General features: G+C 41.5%; 1 protein-coding gene across 2 annotated transcripts in view; it reads left to right on the top strand.

Moving 5' to 3' along the window:
* KLF9 (KLF transcription factor 9) overlaps positions 1-22395 on the top strand; it is a 45618-nt gene that overhangs the window by 16062 nt on the left and 7161 nt on the right. The window contains exon 2 of one of the 2 annotated variants that reach the window (XR_011558313.1): positions 13539-13699. The exons of the other annotated variant lie outside the window; for it this stretch is intronic. The gene's annotated coding sequence lies outside the window, so the exon portion shown is untranslated. The remainder of the gene's footprint in view (positions 1-13538; positions 13700-22395) is intronic. 2 annotated transcript variants of the gene reach the window in all.

The raw sequence follows: 22395 nt of genomic DNA, 5'->3' as shown, positions 1-22395 counted from the left end.
AGTTGGATATTTAAAGATTATTCTAGTAAAGAGAGCTGTAAGAAGTCTCCTGAATGCAAACAAAGATTTTCTGAGTCAACATCCTCTTATTTTCAGAATGGTCTATCAGAAGTGGGAAAGGCAAGGCCTGTATACAGTACTATTATTTCCCAGCAATTGGGGTCTGTGCTTCTAATTAATTGTGAGTGTAGTCTAGCCCAGGGGTCTCCAACCCTGCAGTAGGCCAGAAACCTGGCTACACAAACAAGTGGAGCCCTATTGCGGGATGCAGCAGCATGTAAAAACGATGCTCCTTCTAGTTCACAGAAAAATCTCTTTCCATGCAACTGGTCCCTGGTGCCCAAATGTTGGGTGCCACTGGTCTAACTAACTTCAAGAGCCTTTCAATAGGCCAACAGATTTAGGTTAGAGAAATCTAGATGGCAGCTATAAACCAGAATATTCTACACTGCTCAAAAAAAATAAAGGGAACACTTTAAAAACAGAATATAACTTCAAGGAAATCAAACTGTCCACTTAGGAAGCAACACTGATTGACAGTGAACTGTTGTACAAATGGAATAGTTGTGCAAATGAAATATTCAGTGAGAATATATCATTTATTCAGATTTAGGATGTATTATTTGAGTGTTCTCTTTATTTTTTTGAGCAGTATATTTTTTTTTGCAAACCAAATCTAGTAGCCAGTATGAAATTGTTAATCCCTGGATTTATCTTGATTTAGGATCTCTTGATAGGGATATTATTTATTTGTTTGTTTGTTTGTTTGTTTGTTTGTTTGTTTAATTGATTTATTTATTTGTCAAACATGTATAGGATTGTAGTAATTTGTATAAACATAGCATAAATAAAAAGTAACCATAAAAGAAGACAATAGGACAGTAGGACATGGATGCTAGGCACAATGGTGTGCTTATGCACGCCCCTTACTGATCTCTTATATGTTTTGTTTCAAGGGCAAGAATAAGCAATTATATTGTTTTTATATTTTCATTATTCAGGCCAGTCATTATCGAAAATCCCACCCATTGCTGTTGCCCTAATCTCCTCTAGTACCAGTGTTCCCTCTAATTTTTTTTTTGGGGGGGGGGGGGGGCGGAAAAGTATAGTGTCTGAGCGGCAGTCCCTTCGGGACTGGGCAGCACAGAAATAATAAATAAATAAACAAACAAACAAACAAACAAACAAATAAAAAACCCACCCTGTTTTGCCTCAGAGAATTTCAAAATAAAATACTGTACTGTGTGTCTATAACAGTGAGCTCATAATAGGGCAACTCTATCAATATCAAAATGCCACTTAAATAGTTGAGCTAGATTCAAACTAGATTTTGATTTTCTTTCTCTCTTCCTTACTCCCATTCTTTTTCTTTCTCTTTTCCTTCCTCTATTTTTTCTATCTGTTTCTCTCTCTTCCTCTCTCTCTCCTTCCCTCTCACTCTTTCCCTCTCGGCTTCTGGGCAGGTTTGAAAAACTCTGAGTTGATGATGATTTTTAAGTGAGCGATTGCTCACTGCTCAGCTTAGAGGGAACTATGTCTAGTACTATACTTCTTTTGTCAATTAAGTGAGGCTGAGAGGAGCTGGGGCAGACCATTTTTAGAAGTTTTTATCCCTCCAAAAAGTAAGTAGGCCTTATAGTTCAGAGTGTCTTATACTCTGAAAAATGCAGTATATGGATATGTGGAACTGGACTTCTGCAACAGTGGGATGGCCCAGTAAATTTTATATCAGCGGTCCCCAAACTACGGGCCACGGGCCGAATGCGGCCCACTGAGGCGATTTATCCGGCCCGCGGATGAATGACAGAACACAGTGTTCCATCTAATTTTCTATGAATAAAATGCGGTATTTTGTTAGTAATTAATATCAATCATCAAAAAAGTTGCAAAAGTTTTTTTTCCTAATTTTGTCATCCAGTTACATTCATTTTCTTTTAATTAAATTCCCTCCTTAATGTTCCTTCAAAAAACTTATTAACCATTATGTCAAAGTTCTTCCTTCTTTCTTTATACATTTTTATATAAGCCAAGAAAACCTACAATCAGATGTTAACAAAAGAAAATTAAAAACAAAACATAAGCATATATGAATTTCAGACTTCTTCCCCCCTCTAAATAGTACATTCCCATTTTGTTTTTTACTTTGAAATAAGGTATGTGCAGTGTGCATAGGGATTTGTTCATAGTTTTTTTTTATAGTCCGGCCCTCCAACAGTCTGAGGGACAGTGAACTGGCCCCCTGTGTGAAAAGTTTGGGGATCCCTGTTTTATATAAACACATATACACAACAACACATATGACAAACATTAAGTGTTGTACCACATGATTCTTGACAAATGTATATTTTCTTTTATGTACGTTGAGAGCATATGCACCAAGACAAATTCCTTGTGTGTCCAATCACACTTGGCCAATAAAAATTCTATTCTATTCTATAATACAAACGCATAAACCAATATAAAAACTAACACAAACTAATGTACAGTAAGAAAAAAGAAAAAGAAAAAAGGGAAAGAAACCAAAGAGAAGAGCAAGAGAGAAAAAAGATAAAGAAAAAAATAGAAAAGGAAGAAAAAGGATATAAAGTTTCTGATTATTTTTATAGCAGTTACTGTATATATACCCTTATAAGTTGAACTCTTATTCTATTGCTATAACATGCCTCTCTTTCTGTAATCTATTCTGTTTAATCATCAAAACCGTAAATCATAACGTTCATTGTTTTCTGTTTAATGGGGTTTTCAGTCAGCAATAAATGTAGATATTGTCTTTTCTCTGATCAAAAAAAGTCAATTTAGCCATCTCAGCAAGTTCCATCATTTTCAACAATCATTCTTCCATTGTGTGCAGTGCCGAATCTTTCCATCACTGCACATAAAATAATCTTTCTGTACTTATTATATACAAAAACATGACTTTTTCCAATCATTTGCCTACCAGTCCCAAAGGAAAAGTCTACAATTGCAATGTACCGGTATATTAATGTTAACATCCTGTGAACATTAATGTATAGCCACATATTCCCCCCTTTTTTCCATCACTATACGGTACTACAAACTAAAAAAATTATCCTACTTTATCATACAATCTTTCACATGTTCTCCTCTTTCAAATTTCCAGAACAATCTATACATTTTAGCAATTACATATTCATCATTTCTGTACACTCTGTTTGACACTCAGTCTTAGAAAGTTCAAATCCATAAAATTATTTTATCTAGTTTAAATCTAATTATTATAAATAAGAGAATCATTAATAGTTATATTTCACTGCCAACAATTTTTCCCTTGATTTTTATTTTACATTCCCCTTGATAAAATTCCAGTATCTCATGATAAATTATCCATTTGTGTTTGCTTAGTGTTTCTCCTCTGTGATATGCTTATGTAAAATCACATTCGATACCTGCACAATTATCAGAGCAAAATATCAGAGCAGCAAAAGGAAGCGAAGGAATCCATTCTGAACAAATGAACTAGCAAACATATGGAAAACTCTTAAAATTATCACCAGTTATAGCAAACCTTCTTCCCAAGCTAAAGGAAACGAGCCTTTCGTAAGCTCATAAAAACCCACCTTTGTCGTCAGGCATGGGGGAATTGAAATATTCCCTTCCCCTAGGCTTATAAAATTTATGTATGGTATGACTGTATATATGACTGATCTCTTAAATTGGGGTTTTTAGATTTTTTAATATTAGATTTGTTTACATTGTCTTTTTACTGTTGTTAGCCGCCCCGAGTCTGCGGAGAGGGGCGGCATACAAATCGAATGAATGAATGAATGAATGAATGAATGAACGAACGAACGAACGATTGGCAGATGACCTGAATGTGTTTTACTGCAGGTTTGAGAGAAAACTATTGCCACCCATTTCTACAATCCCCATCTCAGACACAACAAAAACAGGTAGTCCTGGTACCCTATACCATTGGACCGACCATCTCTGGTGAAAACAGAGAATGAGGTGCAAAGCCTATTTCACAGACAAAATCCAGAAAAAGCACCAGGTCCAGACGAGACAACTCCTTCTTGGTTAAAAACTTGTACTGACCAACTGGTCCCCATCTTCACTCGCATCTTTAATAAATCACTAGAGATATACTATGACCCTTCATGCTTCAAATGCTCTGCTATCATCCCAGTGGCGAAGAAATTCTCCATCAAGGAACTGAATGATTTTAGACTGGTTGCTCTAATCTGTAGTATGAAAACCTTTGAAAGACTAGTGCTCGGCCATCTGAGAACAACCACGGATCCACTGTTAGACCCCTTGCAATTTGTCTACCGAGCAAATAGATCAACAGCTAATGCTGTTAATACAACTCTCCACTACATCCTAAATCTTGAATCTCCAAAGACCTATCTTCTCAGCGTTCACATCACCCATCTCCTCCCATAAATGAATCCATGACTGTATCTTTTTATTTGCAACATTACAATTTATATTGACTGGTTCCTAATATGATTTGATTGCTTATTTATACCCAGACTATCATTAAGTGTTGTATCTTATGAGTGTTGATTAACTTTTCTTTTATTTACACTGAGAGCATGTGCCCCAAGACAAATTCCTTGTGTGTCTTAACCAATAAAATTATGTTCTGTTCTATTCTGTTCTATTCCATTCCATTCCATTCCACTCCATGCAAGGGTACTCTTTATTGACTTCAGCTCAGCATCCAATACAATCATTCCAGATATTCTTCTAACTATACTAAATCAGTTAGCTGTACCCGACTATGCTTGTAAATGGATCATAAGCTTCCTAGCAGTCAGGAAGCAGCAGGTGAAGCTAAGCAAAATCGTATCAGGTGCCTGCACAAGTAGCACAGGAGCCTGCCCCCTCTCTATAAATCAAAGACTGCATCTCAAAAGATCCCTCTGTTAAAATACTGAAGTTTGAAGATGGTACAACAGTGACTGGTATCATTCAAGATGAAGATGAATCTTCATACAGATTGGAGGTTGAACAACAAGCCTTGTGGTGCAACCAGAACAATCTTGAATTAAATACACTCAAAACTGTAGAAATTGTGCTGAATTTTAGAAGAAAACCACCTATACTACCATTTCTTACAATACTCGATAACACAGTATCAACAGTAGAGACCTTCAAATTTCTAGGTTTTACCATATTGCAAGATCTAAAATGGACACCTAACATCAAAAACATCATCAAAAAAGCTCAACAAAAATGTTCTTTCTGTGCATACTCAGAAAGCTCAAACTGCCCAAAGAGCTGCTGATTCAGTTCTACAGAGGAATCATTGAGTCTTTCATCTGCACCTCCGTAATGGTCCTTTAGCTCTGCAACCAAACAAGACAAACACAGACTTCAATGGATAATTAGAACCGCAGAAAAAAAATAATTGCTAACAACCTGCCTTCCATTGAGGATCTACCGTATATATTGCATAAGTCAAAAAGAGAACTGTGAAAATAACTTCAGATCCCTCACATCCTGGACATAAATTGTTTCAACTTCTCAAAAAGACACTATAGGGCACTGCACACTAAAAGAACTAGACACAAAGACAATTTCCCCCAAATGCCATCACTCTGCTTAACAACTAATTCTCACAATACTGCAAATAATTTACTAAGACTGTATTACTATTCTTCTTCTCTTCCTTCCTATTATCTATCTCTTCCCACTTACGACTATAACCATGTTGCTTGTATTTTTCAATTACAGTAATACCTCGTCTTACGAACTTAATTGGTTCCGTAAGTAGGTTCGTAAGGTGAAAAGTTCGTAAGACGAAACGTTGTTTCCCCTAGGAAACAATGTAAAAGTGATTAATGCATGCAAAGGGGAAAAAATCGCAAAATGGCGCTCCGCTGGGTGCCGCCGCCCGGCTGTCACCTTTTAAAACAGCTAGGGGGCTTCTTGGCATTCTCCCGAACCCGAACTTTTTGGGTTCGGGTTCCAGAGGCCGCCGAGAAGCGCCCGGCTGTTTCAGAAGGGTACGTGGCCTCCAGGAAGGACGTCTTCGTGACGTCAAAGCTCCGCCCATGGAATTCCCTATTGGGATTCCCCACCTCCTTTCCAGCCTCCAGATCAGCCGAAAACGCTACCGCCGATCGTAAAAACGGTGCTCTGCCGGGCAGCACCGCCCGGCTGTAACCTTCTGAAACAGCCGGGCGCTTCTTGGTGGCCTCCGGAACCCGAACCCAAACTTCCGGGTTCGGCATTCGGGAGAATGCCGAGAAACCCCCCGGCTGTTTTAAAAGGTGACAGCCAGGCGGCGGTGCCCAGTGGAGCGCCATTTTGCAATCTGCGGTGGGTTCGTAAGCCGAAAAAAGTTTGTAAGAAGAGGCAAAAAATTTCCGAACCCCGGGTTCGTATCACGAGGGGTTCGTATCACGAGGGGTTCGTATCACGAGGGGTTCGTATCACGAGGGGTTCGTATCACGAGGGGTTCGTATCACGAGGGGTTCGTATCACGAGGTACCACTGTATATTCTTTTTGTTTCCTAGTACGATTTGCTAGCTTATTAGTAACCTTGACCATCACTAAGTGCTGTATCTTTTTATTCTTCATGAATGTATTTTATTCTTCTTATGTACACTAACAGCATATACTGTACACTTAAGACAAATTCCTTATGTGTCCAATCACACTTGGCCAATAAAGAATTACAGTGATCCCTTGAGTTTCGCGATCTCGATCTTCGCAAAACGCTATATCGCGATTTTTTAAAAAAATTAATTAAAAAAAAAACCACTTCCGGGTTTGGCTTCGGGAGTCAGCTGGGAAGCGGCGCGGCTGTTTTAAAAGGTCGCAGCCGGCCTGGGGGGCTTCCCAGCACCCCCCCGAACCCCCAACCTGGGTCTTCCCGGCCGCCCACGCAAAGGGGAAACCCCGGCTCCTCGCTGATGCCCGCCGCTCGCCCGCCCGCCAGCAAGAGGGGGAAGACCCAGGGAAGGTTCCTTCGGCCGCCCAGCAGCTGATCTGCTCGGTAGCACAGCAGCAGCGAGGAGCCGAATCGGGGTTTCCCCTTTGCGTGGGCGGCGGGGAACGCAAACTCCACCATCTACGCATGCGCGGCCATAGAAAAAAGGGCGCGCATGCACAGATGGTGTTTTTACTTTCGCAACCCTACATCGTGAAAAATCGATTATCGCGAGGGGTCTTGGAACGGAACCCTCGCGATAATAGAGGGATCACTGTATATTCTATTCTATTCCATATTCTCAATATGGAATGTCTAACATGTTTTTTTTAATCTACACTGACCTTGACTTGTTATATCACAAATATCTATGCCACGCAAATCTCAGGTTATGTGTTTCTAACTCCCCAAAGTTTCTGTTTCTATATAGCACCCAAATGAAACAGCAAACTGCAAAAATACAATTTCAAATTAGGCAAATCCTTCCTTCCTTCTTTCCTTCCTTCCTCCCTCCAATCCATCCATCTTGAATTTATTATTTTTAATAAATAACTCATAGTGTGAATATACATAATAATCCTTCCTCCTTCTAGTTTCTCAAAATAACAGCCTGTAACGGAAGGTTGAGCTGTGAGTATCCTTTGCATTTTGTAACACTTTATATTTAACAATGAAAATTGAAAGTAAAAACTTAACATATCTTTCCCTGCTGCACAAATTTAGATGTATTCTGAAACTCTTTAAATTACTTGTCAAAACAGGTATTATCTAAAATAAAGTCATCAGTCTAGATGAGACGTTAATTATTATCCCAGAAAGGTGTTTCCAACAATGGCAATTTTATCCCACCTTAACATATATTATAACTTCATTTTATATCTTAACACAATTAAAATAACATGCATTTCATATTGTTATAATGATATCCAAATAATCTTCTGTTTATTAACATTAAAATCTCCCAATGCACAAACTGTTTTTAATTTGCCCATTATTATTTCTATTCCTTTTAAAAGAATTTCCAGAACCAATGCCAGTTCATTTGCGAAAACCTTAAATTAAAAGTCTTTTAATTTTTTTACTTCCACAAGGAGAGGCCATCCCTATTTGTTGTTTTATTTCACAACATTTTGTTAAATCTCTTTTCACAATTATTTTTGTTTTCTCGCAAGTGTAGCTTGATCGTATCTTCATTTTATTAAGTGCTCTCCAAAACTCATAACTTCCATAATCTTAAACAGAAAACCCCATTCAGACTGTTTCTTAGAAGATCAGTGCCATGTGTTTTCATTATTTTGTTCCAAGTATTCCAAAATGTCTAATACATTTCTGACATTGTCCTTTAAACCGTTTTTAATGGTAAAGCCCACAATGTTCCTGGTGAATGTATTCTTGCAAAAATATGTTTGGTCTATCAGTCAGGATTGTTGTGAACAACCTGTGTGGTAGTTATTGTTCAATAGTCCAAAATGTCTTCTTAAAGACATTAATCTTGTCCTTCTTTGGATGTTAATTTATATCCACTTCTTTCCAACCATCCTTCCCTGTAGGGTAAAGTTAATTATGTTTTGTAAAGGTTGTAAAAGTTCATCCTTAAATATTTATAATAAGAACATGATAATCTATCTGGTCCATGAATCGTTCCTAGTTTAATATTTTTTATAGCTTCAGAAACTTATCTTATTATTACAGGTCCATTTGTAATCTGTCTTGATTCTATAGTCCTCAGTAAATATTGTATTCATCTGTTTTCTCTAGGAAGATTTCACTTCCTTTACACAAAGTACAATAATATTAATGAAATGATTTTATATAGTCTCATTGTCCATTAATAGAATGATTCTTCCTTGTTATTTCAATACCATTTTCTTTCCTTTTTCTTTTCATAATTTATGTTTGGTATATTTGCAAACTCATTTTCTTTTGTTTTGCATAATTCATTTTTATTTCCATTTCTCCTACTGTTAACATAGATAATTGCCATTGTAGAAACTTAATTTGTTGACAAATACTTGTCTTCTCCAGATAATTCTCTAATTCTTTTATCTTGATTTCATCTAAAATAGGTTGTGATTTCTTTTGACTATCCTTTTAAAATCACTGCTATGACCTCTAATAAAACCTTTACTGTACTTACACCCAATCCAGTTGTAAATCAAGGTCATTACCTGAATTATTTTTACTAATTATTTTGGTTTCTTTTTCCAATATTTCATTATTGCTTTTTTACATAGCACCTTTTCTTGAGTCTTCATCTAAAAGAATTAGATTTTCTTTTATAAATCAAATTCATAAGTTTATGATGCACAAAAGTATTCGGTAATATCTTTATTTTAGAAATCTAAGTGGCCACATCCTTTGAAATCCAAATCATGTTTACCTTGAAAAACATCTATGTTTTTAAGAAATGTGAGTAAACTCTTTTGAATTTCCATTTTTCTGTCTTAATATATGAACCAGCCCTAAGTTGTCCATCAAGTTAAAAAAATAATGGTAATTTGTTGAATAATCCTTTTTTCCAGAGGTTCTGTCCATTTGTGAGGATAATTCCATTACAATCCCTCACCAACCACCAATTTTCACAGGAAAAAACTAAAACTCTTCACATGTTTCTTATAAAATAATTTGAAGCATCAATTCCCAGTATCAAAATCTAGTCCCATCTAAATTAAGCTCCATTAGCAAATTTACCATTAGTCAATTCAAGTTTTGGTTTTAGTTGTAGATTTATATGCAAAATAATTCCTTGGCAAAACTAAATCCATCCAAATTTTTATGACTTAAATATTTTATGTATTTTTTAAGCAAGTATACCACATGTGTACAAATGTAATTGTTTTTATATAATAATTTTTGCTCTCTTTTGAGGAACATTTGCTATTTATGTTCTACATTAAGTATTTATCATCCATTATCAAACCAAAAGTTTAGAAAAAAAATATTGTAGATCGGTATCATGACTTTCAATTTCCTATTGTACCTGTTAAAGTTTTTGTGTAGTCTCCTCTGATACCACCATTTGGAACTCTTCCAATCCCAATTTTATTTTTCTAAAAATTCCCTAATTTTTTGAGTAGAATCTAGTCAAGGCCTCTGTTATTCCCAAGTAAAGAAAAACAAAAAGAAAAACTAATACCTCCCAATTTGTCCCATTGTGACCAGTGCTGTGTTGCTACTAGTTTGCCCCAGTTCGGAACTGGTAGCAGCAGCTACCAGTTTCTTACTTGCTCCCCCATTTTAAATTTTTTTGAATAATTTTACTTCTAATGGCACCCCGTGGTCCAGTCTACATCAAAATTCATATCCCCATCTCCGTAGCTACCACCCCATTAAGTCTGGCTCAAATTATCTTTTCTTTTCATTTTGCAAAACCGATTACCGGTAATTGTCTGAACTCTTCAATAGTAAACAGAAGATATCTTCACGAAGGTCTGGTTCATTTGTCTAATTTAATTCCTATTTATTAAAAAAAAACTTTCACTAAGAATAATCTTTTAAAAATAACTGTCACCTTTATCTGTTTTAAACTTTCTTGATTCTGGTGTCTTGTTAAGCTTTTTTTGCCAAAAACTATAAATCCTTAAAAACTCCTTCCTTTCTTTATTCCTCTGTAATCTGAAAACAATTATAAATCACTGAAGGTGATTTTGACCCAGTCACAATCTCTCAGCCCAACTCACCTCAGCTGTTGTTGCGGAGAAAATAAAAGGAGGGAGGAGTATTAGCTATGTTCACTGCCTGGAGTTATCTTTAAAAAATAATAGTGAAAGTGAAATTAAAAATAAATCTTATCCTGACCCTTAGACAATCTGTATTTAGCTATAAATTTATTACATTCAAAAGTAATTAAGAAGTGAGGCGACTGAACTTTGTATCTCTATGTATATAATAGACTATGGATTTCATTGAATTCCCTCAACTCCCAGCTGCTCGGTTCAAGATCCAGCTCCAAAAACCTTAGTTCCTACATTCTACTCATGAGGAGCAACAGTCCAGAAAAAACATACACATTCTCAGTATCTCTCTTTTGTCTGGAAAGACTTGTATTGCCTGATCTCTGCCAAAGGAACCAGTTTGGTCTAGCAATTAAGGTCCCCTTGCTAGAAAGTGAGAAACCAGGAGTTTATGAATGAAAGCCCGTTGGGTTAGTCACAACTCACCTCACAGGGCGGTTGTGCAAAAAAAAAAAAAAAAAAAAAAACAGAAGGAGAAAGGTGTGTTGGATATGTTTGCCACCTTGAATTATTTGTAAAAACAATAAAGGTAGGTTATAAATAAATACCTAAATAAAATCTGTTTGGTAATCTCTCTGCCATATACTGTCCCGCTTCTTTGGGGATGTCTAATTCACATGTACCTCATTGGAAGCTCTCGGGAATATCTTATAACTTTTTGTAAGTCTGTCACTCAGCTTACCATAGTTCCTCTCAGTCAAGGAACAAATGACCAGAGTCAAATTATCCTATTTCAGATACATCGTGCAAAGACCTGTCTTTCTTTGTAGAAGAATATAATTCTAAGAAAAGGGGAAGGAAAGAGGAGAAGAGGCGGGCAGGGGTTGCTACTTACTGCCGCCACCAGTGCGATGCATGTGCAGATAGGGGTCGCCGGCGTGCCCATCTGCATGCTCCAACAAGATGTTGCTTCTGCATATACACAGGAAGCAAAATCTCATGAAAGGGCATGCGCATGGGAGAGATTTCGGTGATATTTTTGCGTCTGTGCATGCACAGAAGCAAAAAAATTGTCAAAATCTCACACACACGTGTTCCCTCGCAAGATTTTGCATCCTGCGAATGTGCAGAGGCAAAATCTTGCTGGGATGCATGAACGCACTCGCCAATGACGCAGAGCTGCACACATAGTAAAATACATGATGAAGGTTACAGAGGAGATACTCATAGTAATATACAGTGGTACCTCGAGATACGAGTTTAATTCGTTCCGGACCTGGGCTCTTAAGTCGAGCAGCTCTTATCTCGAACAACTTTTCCCCATAGGAATTAATGTAAATAATTTTAATTGGTTCCAGCCCTCAAAAAACTCACAAAGTTAGTCTAAATTATGCAGAAAGACATGTTTTTAATGAAGAAATGTACATGTACATATAAATGAATAATGAAGTTTCTTTCACTTAACTTGTAAACTTTCTTAAACTTTTAAATTTACATATGTTCAACTTCTCTGCCACCCAATCCTGTAGGACAGAGGTCCCCAACCCTTTTTGCACCAGGGACCGGCTTTAAGCGATCAAGAGAGGAATGGGTGAATGAATGGACGGAGGGTGGGAAGGAAGGAAGGAAAGAGGGAAGGGACAGGAACAGAGGAAGGAAGCAAGGAAACTTATGAAAGGGGAGAGTAAGAGAGGAATGAGTGAAGGGAGGGAGGGAGGGAAGAAGGTGGGAAGGAGAAAGAAAAGAAGAAATAGAGGAAGGGAAGGTAAAAGAGAGAAAGAAAAAGAGCAAGAAAGAAAGCAAGAAAGAAAGAAAGAAAGAAAGGGGGAAGGGACAGGAACAGAGGAAGGAAGCAAGGAAACTTATGAAAGGGGAGAGTAAGAGAGGAATGAGTGAAAGGAGGGAGGGAGGGAAGAAGGTGGGAAGGAGAAAGAAAAGAAGAAATAGAGGAAGGGAAGGTAAAAGAGAGAAAGAAAAAGAGCAAGAAAGAAAGCTGCAAGCACCCCCCCGAGTCCCCCAGGCCGGCTGCAACCTTTTAAAACACGCGCGCCTCTTCGCAGCTGTCTCCTGAAGCCGAACGCGGAAGTTAGCGTTTGGCTTCAGGAGACAGCTCCTTGGCGCTTGTATCTCGAATTTGGGCTTGTAAGTAGAACAAAAATATCTCTCCCCTCCCAGCTCTTATCTCGAGTTGCTCTTAAGTAGAGCAGCTCTTATGTCGGGGTTCCACTGTATATCTAAGAAATAATAGAAAAGAAGATATAGGAATAGAATATATCAATGAAAGAATAGAAGAAGAGATATAGGAATAGAGGAAAGGTGTAGGAGATTGACCCATGGTAAGTTCAAGCAGTTCTACTTAAGAACCTGGTCGCAGAACGAATTAAGTTCTTAAGTAGAGGTACCACTGTACTAAAAATGAAACCAATGCATTTGCAAAAAAGATGGCTTAAAGGCTTAAAATCTCCTTTCAAGGGCGGTCTTGTGCTGAAGCTCACACACTAAGCTTGTGTAACAAAATGGCTGCTGCATAGGATGTCCCTGCTTTTGTTCAGAGCTCTGTTTTATTCTGCCTCTCCACTCTGCTTTTAGAGGCCTCCAGGATACATGACCCTAATCTATGAGGATCATTGCCAAGATTCAAACAGCAAGCCCAAGAGGTTTAAAGCAGCAGTGGCTCTTCTTTGGTCAGTGATTTTCCCCGGCTTCCTGGAGTAATGTAGCAGCCACTAGTAATGGCAGCAATCCACTCTCACATTTTGTTTATCTTGATCCCGAGAAATAAATGTATTTTGGGCTTGAAAGCACTTTATTCCTGTTCAGAATCATAATCCTATAGCTTTAAAAAAAATATATTCCTCTGCCTTTTCTAGAGCCCTTGGTCAGAATGTTCTATCACAGTGGATTGTGTTTTTTTTTTACACTTTCCCCTTCTTTCCCCATTGGCTTTATTTTCTCTTAGTAGAAGATGAACTACCAGTGCAGTTGGAATTTTATCCGTCAGGCTAATTGGGACATCAAGTGAATTTGGATTGATGCGTTTTATGGAATTCCTAGTCGTATCAAAAATGTTCCTAAAACTGTAATCCCCTTATCTGAATCTTGGACGTCCACAGACGATTGTGGGTGAGCATGGCTTCCATATTACATTTTTACACCCCCATGGGTGGGGAGGGATGCTCCTAGTGACATCTATTTGTGAGGAGTCCTAGGTGGCCTCTGGGCTTGGCGGTTTTCTTGCAGACCAAACTGGGTAACATTTTTAAATTTGATTTGATTGGATTGGATTTGTATGCCGCCCCTCTCCGCAGACTTGGGGCTGCTAACAACATTAGTAAACAGCATATGACAATCCAATATAAACACTTAAAAACCCCTATTGTAAAACCAAACATACATACAGACATACCATGCATAAAATTGTAAAGGCCTAGGGGAAAGAGTATCTCAATTCCCCCATGCCTGGCGGCAGAGGTGGGTTTTAAGAAGCTTACGAAACGCAAGGAGGGTGGGAGCAATTCTAATCTCTGGAGGGGAATTGGTTCCAGAGGGTCGGGGCCGCCACAGAGAAGGCTCTTCCCTTGGGTCCCGCCAAGCAACATTGTTTAGTCGACAGGATCTGGAGAAGACCCACTCTGTGGGACCTAATTGGTCGCTGAGATTCGTGCAGCAGAAGGCGGTCCCTGAGATAGTCTGGTCCGGTGCCATGAAGGGCTTTATAGGTCATAACTAACACTTTGAATTGTGACCGGAAACTGATCGGCAACCAATGCAGACTGCGGAGTGTTGGTGTAACATGGGCATTTTTGGGAAAGCCCATGATTGCTCTCGCAGCTGCATTCTGCACGACCTGAAGTTTCCGAACACTTTTCAAAGGTAGCCCCATGTAGAGAGCATTACAGTAGTCGACCCTCGAGGTGATGAGGGCATGAGTGACTGTGAGCAGAAATGGTTAGCCATCACTGGAACAGGTGGTCCAAGACTTGGCTGACCTTTTTCACGGTTTATCCAAGTTGAACTAGCATCGCACTGATAATGTTACCTAGTTTGAGCAATGAACTCAAACTGAACTACAAATATTCTCAGCTAAGAAGCTCAACCCTGAACTACAAATATTCTCCTTTATCATTGCATCTATTTCTCTTGGGATATTTGGGATTAGAATGATATTAGCATTGATATAAGTCATAATTGAAGTAGAATTTGGATTTTAATGGATGTATATTTGAGAAGTCCAAAAGGAGGATTTTTTAAAAACCATCAGAGTATGTTTGAATAATTGTAATTGTAATAATGAGCCGGGGTGGCGCAGCAGGTACAGTGCTGTACTACAGGCCACTGAAGCTGACTGTAGATCTGTAGGTCAGCGGTTCAAATCTCATCACCGGCTCAAGGTTGACTTAGCCTTCCATCCTTCCGAGGTGGGTAAAATGATTTCAGTGGGGGCAATATGCTGGCTCGGTAAAAAAGTCCTATTGCTAACATGTTGTTAGCCGCCCTGAGTCTAAGGAGAAGGGCGGCATAAAAATCAAATAAATAAATAAATAATAACTACTATGTATTTGCCAAGTTAGGATTATGGTCAGGATTGGGGTTAGGGCTAGGAGTAGGATGTTACATTTCCCTCTACTTTTGCATTCCCTCTAAAGTCTATCAGTATGATTTAATTAATTCATTACTCTATCCCTTTCTCCCACTTCCTTCTGGAAAAGCAGAACCTTCTATTGCACTGATGGCGAACCTATGGCACGGGTGCCATAGGTGGCACACGGAGCCATACCTGCTGGCATACGAGCTGTTGCCCTAGCTCAGCTCCAATGTGCATGTGTGTGCCGGTCAGCTGGTTTTTGGCTTGCACAGAGGCTCTGGGAGGGCATTTTTGGCTTCCAGAGAACCTCTGGGGGGATGGAGGAGCGCATTTTTACCTTCTCCCGGCCCCAGGGAAGCCTTTGGAGCCTGAGGAGGACAAAACACGAGCCTACTGGGCCCACCAGAAGTTGGGAAACAGGCTATTTCCAGCCTCCAGAGTGCCTCCGGGAGGGGAGCAGGGGAAGCTGTTTTTGCCCTCCCCAGGCATTGAATCATGGGTGTGGGCACTCGCGCAGGAGCAATAGCGCACGCTTACGCTCTTTCGGCACCTGAGGGAAAAAAGGTTCACCATCGCTGTTCTATTGTTTCACTGAAATCATAATCCAACAGAAATCTCCCACACATCTTAAAACGTCACTACCAATCACTGTCTTCCCATCTTATAAATTAATGATACGTAGTTTGAGATGAAGCGTCATCATGCTGCTTGTTTGCTGCAGCTACTAAAAACGTTGCAGATGGATGAAGTGCTGCAGAAATGTTGATAGCAGAATCCATGTAATGACCCCTGTTGGTGACACGTGAAACCTCAAGAAAGTACCTGCTGAAAGGAGTTAAAGCTTCATTCTTGCTTTGGAATAGGTCCGTGATGGGACGCTATAGCACGCATGACAGAAGTGACACGCAGCGCCCACACACAGTAATGGGCAGCCAAATTTTTTACTGCCACACTGTGGGTGTGGCTTATTCTGTGGATGTGGCTTGATGGTCATGTGACTGGGTAGGAGTGGCTTGCTGGCCATGTGACCTCATGGGACTGGCTTGAATGATCATCATTGTTCAAGTAAACTGTTAAATCCTCGACTTACAACCTCACCAGTGTCACTCTCTGGGGTGACAATTGGCTTTGCGTTTCCCGCGCGCTCCTTCCTGGGTCGCCTCCTGCCTCAGGCTGTGTAGCTAGTTGAACGGGTGCCGATCAGCTGTTGAGAAAAGAGGGGGGAGGAAATGGCCCCCCTGCAACTCCTGCCGGTGCTGGTCTCCCTGCCGCTTTCCGAGGAGGAGGAAAAGGATGGAAGGGGGGATGGTCAGCTGGAGCTGGGCACACAGCTTCATTTCCGCTGGTGGACCTGTGCTCCACCCTGTCCTGCCTGCTGCCCACCCCTGGGTATGCATACATTGTATTGGGGGGGGGGTTCATGCCCACATGCCCACACTTCGGGCATTCGGCCCAGAAATGGTTAGCCATCACTGGAACAGGTGGTCCAAGACTTGGCTGACCTTTTTCATGGTTTATCCAAGTTGAACTAGCAGGATTCTCTTCTCTCCTTCATTGTCTCAAAAGAATGCTGAGGATTCAATTCCCTCTTTTTGTTTCTCCCCTCGTCCCCCTTTTAATTTTAGTTTAGCTTCCCAAGTCCAGAACAAACCAGGTCATTTTTTAATCTCATTATGTTATTGTGGTTTGATCAGGGAGGAGAATAGGCTCAACCCCTTGACATTTTATGACATTTTATGCTATTGAGGATGCGCACCCTTTGGGAGAAAGCGCTCATGTTTGGGAGCCGATCGCTCCGATTCATTCCCTTAAACTTATAGATAATAAGTTTGCATCTTTCTGTATCTCCTACTTGATTAGCTCATATGGCAAAGTGGCAATGTGGCTAAGTTTATTTATGAATAAATAGTACAATATTTATTTATTAATTCGACCTCTATGTTGCCCAATCCCGAAGGACTCAATATTCTTTCCTATGTTCCACACGTAGGCTCAATAAAACAACTTCTAGTCCTCCCCCCCCCCCTCGGTGAGTTTAAATGAGAACATTATTGGGATACTAGTGAGTCATCTTCAAGACTGAATAATTACGTTTCTGTATCTCCATTTACTACTTCATTCAAAAGCAAAAGCATCAATATCTTGACGTAGTTGGCAACATTCTCCAATCAAAGGCTCCATTGAAGCTTGATGACTGGTGCAATACCTGGATTTCTAATAATCCACTTTTGTATTATGGCTTTTTTTGAAGGAAAAATGAAGCTTCTAGCCCAGAGATTTTTTAGTAGAAGTAATCATATAAGTCCATGTAGGTTATCCTCAGCTATAGGGATTCTGAGCTGCAAATGAAGCCTCCTATACACCCAGAGGTGGGCTGCTAAGGTGGAATAGTGGCGTGTGCTCGTCCGTCCCCCCCCCGGTGGCTCTGAGTGCTGGCAGAGTCCAGCGCAATTCTGCTACTGCACCTGGGCAGGTAGCGAAATCGCGTGCGGACACGCAGGGCCGCCATCGGGATGTGAACCCTAATGTGAGACGGGATGTGAACGTGTTGAGTTACAATTTCTGCTCTGGTTATTTAAGCAGATCATCAGTTTATTGTGATGTCACATGACCAAGACTTGCAACTTCCTGCCAGCTTCTCCATTGACAATGCTTGTTGGAAACCCGCTGTGAAGGTTTGCAAAGGGTGATTATGTGATTGTGGGAAGCTGCGACCATCATAAAATGCACCCTGGTTGCCAAGTGTTCAAATTGTGATGATGTGACTATGGGGATGCTGCAATGGCTGCACCTTCAAGGACCAGTCATAAATCTCCTTTCCCAGGGCCATTGTAACTACAAATGTTTGCTGTGAATGAATGGCTGATAATTGGGGACAACCTGTAATTACATTAGAATACCTATATATGTTGGGGTTCAGTCTGTTTGCAGGCATAGCCAAGCACAAGCAGCTGTAGGATGTTCTGCACTTTTCTTTATAATCACCAACTCTACAGACTCTTTTATGAAAGTCCTACATGTGTCTGATCCAGAGGTGGGTTCCTACCAGTTTGGACCGGTTCTATGGAACTGTCAACGACTACTTCAGTTTCAACCACAACAGCACATGAGAACACAACAGATACAAACTTAATGTAAACCGCTCCAAATTCGACTGCAGGAAATACAACTTTAGTAACCAAGTAGTTGATGCCTGGAACTCACTACCAGACCTTATAGTATCATCACCTAACCCCCCCAAACTTTACCCTTAGACTATCTACTGTTGACCCCTTCCGATTCCTAAGAGGTCAGTACAGGGCATGCATAAGTGCACCAGTGTGCCTTCCATCCCCTGTCCTAATGTTTCTATTTTACTAGTATCATGTATATGAATATTATTATATCTTTGCATACCACCAATATGTAGTTGACAAAACAAATAAATAAACAAAATAAATAAATAAATAAACTGGTAATAAAAATAGGGACCGGTTCTCTGAACTAGCATTACCGGCAGCCTGGCCATGCTCCTGAATTGATCCCATGGTTGCTGCTCACTTGCCCACCCAATGCATCCATTGGACGGCAAGCTGACCAGAGCTGGGAAGCAGCTGGCTAGCAAAGTGTTGGTTATGACCTATAAAGCCCTTCATGGCATCGGACCAGAATATCTCCAAGACCGCCTTCTGCTGCACGAATCCCAGCGACCGATTAGGTCCCACAGAGTCGGCCTTCTCCGGGTCCCGTCAACTAAACAATGTCGGTTGGTGGGCCCTAGGGGAAGAGCCTTCTCTGTGGCGTCCCCGACTCTCTGGAACCAGCTCCCCCCAGAGATTAGAACTGCCCCTACCCTCCTTGCCTTTCGTAAACTCCTCAAAACCCACCTTTGTCGTCAGGCATGGGGGAATTGAGATATCTCCCCTGGGCCTATATCATTTATGTATGGTATGTTTGTAGGTATGTCTGCTTAAAAATGGGGTTTTCTTAACTGCTTTAAATTTTAAATGGTAAATTATTAGATTTGTTATGAATTGTTTTATTATGTTGTGAGCCGCCCCGAGTCTACGGAAAGGGGCGGCATACAAATCTAATAAATAAATATAATAATAAAATAAAATAAATAAAATAAAATAAAATAAAATAAGCCTCTCAGCCGCCTGGCTGCAGGGCGCCGAAAAGTCCTTCAGCTGGTGAGAAGAAAGCTGCCCATGCGTGAAGATGGCAGCGACCGGGAGGTCTTTTTGGCACCCTGCGCCAGTGGCTGGGTAGAAAAGAAGCCTCTCGGCTTCCAAGTTTGGCATCAGGCTCAGTCCCTTCACAGGGTCACTTTTCTCCGTGCCTGAGAAAGATAAAAAGATGCGGAGCAGCCGTTAAGGACAATTGTCAGCGTAGCTGCCTAGAGGTAAGAAGACGAATCACTGAGGAAGGAACTCCCCAAAGTTGCCGGTGTTGCAGCCACCACCACCGCCTCCCCACAGCTTGGAGCTCCTAGCGGAAGAGGTCCTCGGCTGTTGTAAAGAAGAGGCAGCTCTGGGTGCGCCATGCCCGCTTCATTTCTTTGAGAGCCGCTTTGCAAACAAGGTGCACAGCTGCTCTCCAAGAGAATGAAGCGGAGGTGGCACAACCAGAGCCGCCGCTTCTTCGCAACAGCCAAGGACAGAAGAGTTCACCCAGGAGCAACGCCAGCAAGGAAGGCAGCCAGGTCAGAGGGAGGAGTAGCCCGAACTTTCTGGGATGGGTAAACAAGTGAGGGAAGGCGAAGAAAAGAGAGGAGATAGAGCACTGGGCAGGAGCCACAGGAGGAGGAGGGTGGTGGCTTTTCTTCTTCGGCCCTGCCTGGAGAAGGAAGCCTTCAAGGCGGCTCTCCCCCTTAACCCAGAGGTGGCCAGGGGGCAACAACCCTGCCTCCTCCTCTCCTCAAGCCTGACCAGGAAGCCCACTCTTCCCGCCAGGTCCAAGGAGAGAGAGAGAGAGCCTGGTGCCTAGGCCGAGCTGCCTCTTCCCAAGCTAGAAGCAGCAGCAAGCACCAAGCCACCACCATTTCCAGGTTAGTCTTAAACACCACCCCACACAGCCTGAGAAAAGAAGCTTTATTTAGTCCCTCGTGCCAGGGAGTGTGCGGGCGACCAGGAAGCATGTGTCAGGTCCTGACTTCCGTCCCATCTCATCATGACCCCTCAGATACTGCGGGCAGCCAAGCCGCCCTAGAATCACCCCGAGGAAAACTCCCACTGCCAAGGGCGAAGGAGAGCACCTTCTCCCTCTGCTATTGCGGTTCAGGGCAGTGGACTCAGCCCTCTATGTATTGCATCTGCCTCCCAGCCTTCGCCCACGCCTCTGCACTGCCAGCATCTCCCGAAGTTGCCACCATTGGAGCCGCGACAGGGACGATGGCAGTCTGCAAGCTGGACACCCAAAAATGATGCAGAGGTGTAGGTGAATGCTGGGAAGTGGGGTGCAACATGCAGGAAGCTCCTCGGCTCTTCCGAGCTGCAGCTGAGCCCACTGCCCTAAGCCAGTGGAGGCAGTGTAGGGAGCGGCTGGGAGCGTGCTAAACTTGCCTTCCCCAAAAGCTAGACTCTGCCGTTACCATCGCTCTGCCTAGCTCCCAAGCTAGAAGCCTGCGTCCACTTACCCTACCACAGAGGTCACCAGCATGAGCATGGCTCTCCAGGAGCTCAAAAACAACAACACCGAAAAGTTCTCCAGTTGGCCAGCAAGACGAAAACTGCTGCCATCTTTGTGCTTTTCCTCCGTTGCCCTTCCCAGCCAAAATGTCATGGCTGATGGGCCATGGAAACAGGGTCACCCTCTTGACCAGCTGCCTGGACGTGTCATCGGTGAAGCTGACCCAGAGGAAAGCCTTTCTCTTGCACCCTCATCTCGTGGACGGGACCCAGCTGGCCCAGCTCAGAGCTCCGGCTGCAAGTGCGGGGAAAACCCATCACAGGCGAGAAGGGGTGCGTTTCAGCCTGGAAGGTCAATGGAGGGAAAGCCAAGATGACCACCACCATCCCAGGGTGTCCAGATACAGATATAGGGCCAGATTATCCCCCCAAAAGTGTCAAAAAGTCCAAAAAAAATTCATCACCATTTTGGTGGGCATGTCATGATGGGGGGAGGTCATGTGACTGAGTGTGCGTGAGTGATGTCAAATTGGCCACACCCACTCAGTCACATGCCCCACCTAGCCACACCCACAGAACCAGTAGTAAAAAAATTTAGAACCCACCTCTGGTTTCAGAGCACAAATACATTAATACATAATTTGATTCATGTTGGTCATGAACGCCTTGTTATAAAGAAACCCCAACACCTGTCTGGGAACCGGATCAGACAGTCCAACATCCGTGTCTTCTTAGTGTACATTCTGTTTGTTTCTCTCTTTTAGGACTTCCACTGAAATATTGTGCTCACCTCTTGATTTGAAAAACTCCAGGAAAAGTGTGTATGAATACCCTTGGGGGTTGGGTCATCTTTATAGCTTCCTACTCTCCCGGCCTTCCGGAAGAACACATTTGTGCCGACAGGCCTAGGGCTATTGAACTGGTCATCTTGCTCCAGCCCCTGCCATTGACTAAATAATTGGTATGATAGATTGATATGTATGAGATGTGTTGAGATGAGATGGGTAGAGATGTGTTTTGAGTAAGTTGTCTTAGGTTTTTTATAAGGTTTGGGTTGTTTTAGAGTATTGTAAATCTGATTTCTGTGTTAAATATGTAATTTATGCTGTAAGCCGCCCTGAGTCTCAGGAGAAGGGCGGCCTAGAAATCAATCAGATAGATTAGATTAGATTAGATTGGTACAATTAGTATCTCTGAGAGAAAAAAACCCATGACTATTTGGTTAAGGTAAATGACTTTCTTAGCGTATGCAGTTGTATATGCTTTGCTTTGAGAATGTTGGAAATGGATTTTCAGTCACAATAGTCACAATTATTATTATTATTGTTGTTGTTGTTATTATTATTATTATTATTCTCCCCATGCCTGGCGACAAAGATAGGTCTTCAACATCTTGCAGAAGGCGGGAAGAGTGGGGGCAATTCGAATCTCTGGGAGGAGTTGATTCCAAAGGGCCGGGGCCACCACAGAGAAGGCTCTTCCTCTGGGTCCCGCCAAACAGCATTGTTTAGTCAATGGGACCCAGAGAAGGCCAACTCTGTGGGACGTGATTGGCCGCTGGGATTCGTGCGGCAGAAGGCGGTCCTGGAGGTATTCTGGTCCAATGCCATGTAGGGCTTTATAGG

Source organism: Erythrolamprus reginae, chromosome 2 (genome assembly GCF_031021105.1).
Source record: "Erythrolamprus reginae isolate rEryReg1 chromosome 2, rEryReg1.hap1, whole genome shotgun sequence".
Classification (NCBI taxonomy): domain Eukaryota; kingdom Metazoa; phylum Chordata; class Lepidosauria; order Squamata; family Dipsadidae; genus Erythrolamprus; species Erythrolamprus reginae.
The sequence above is the reverse complement of the archived record's forward strand: the minus strand, read 5'-3'. Positions and strand labels throughout refer to the sequence as shown.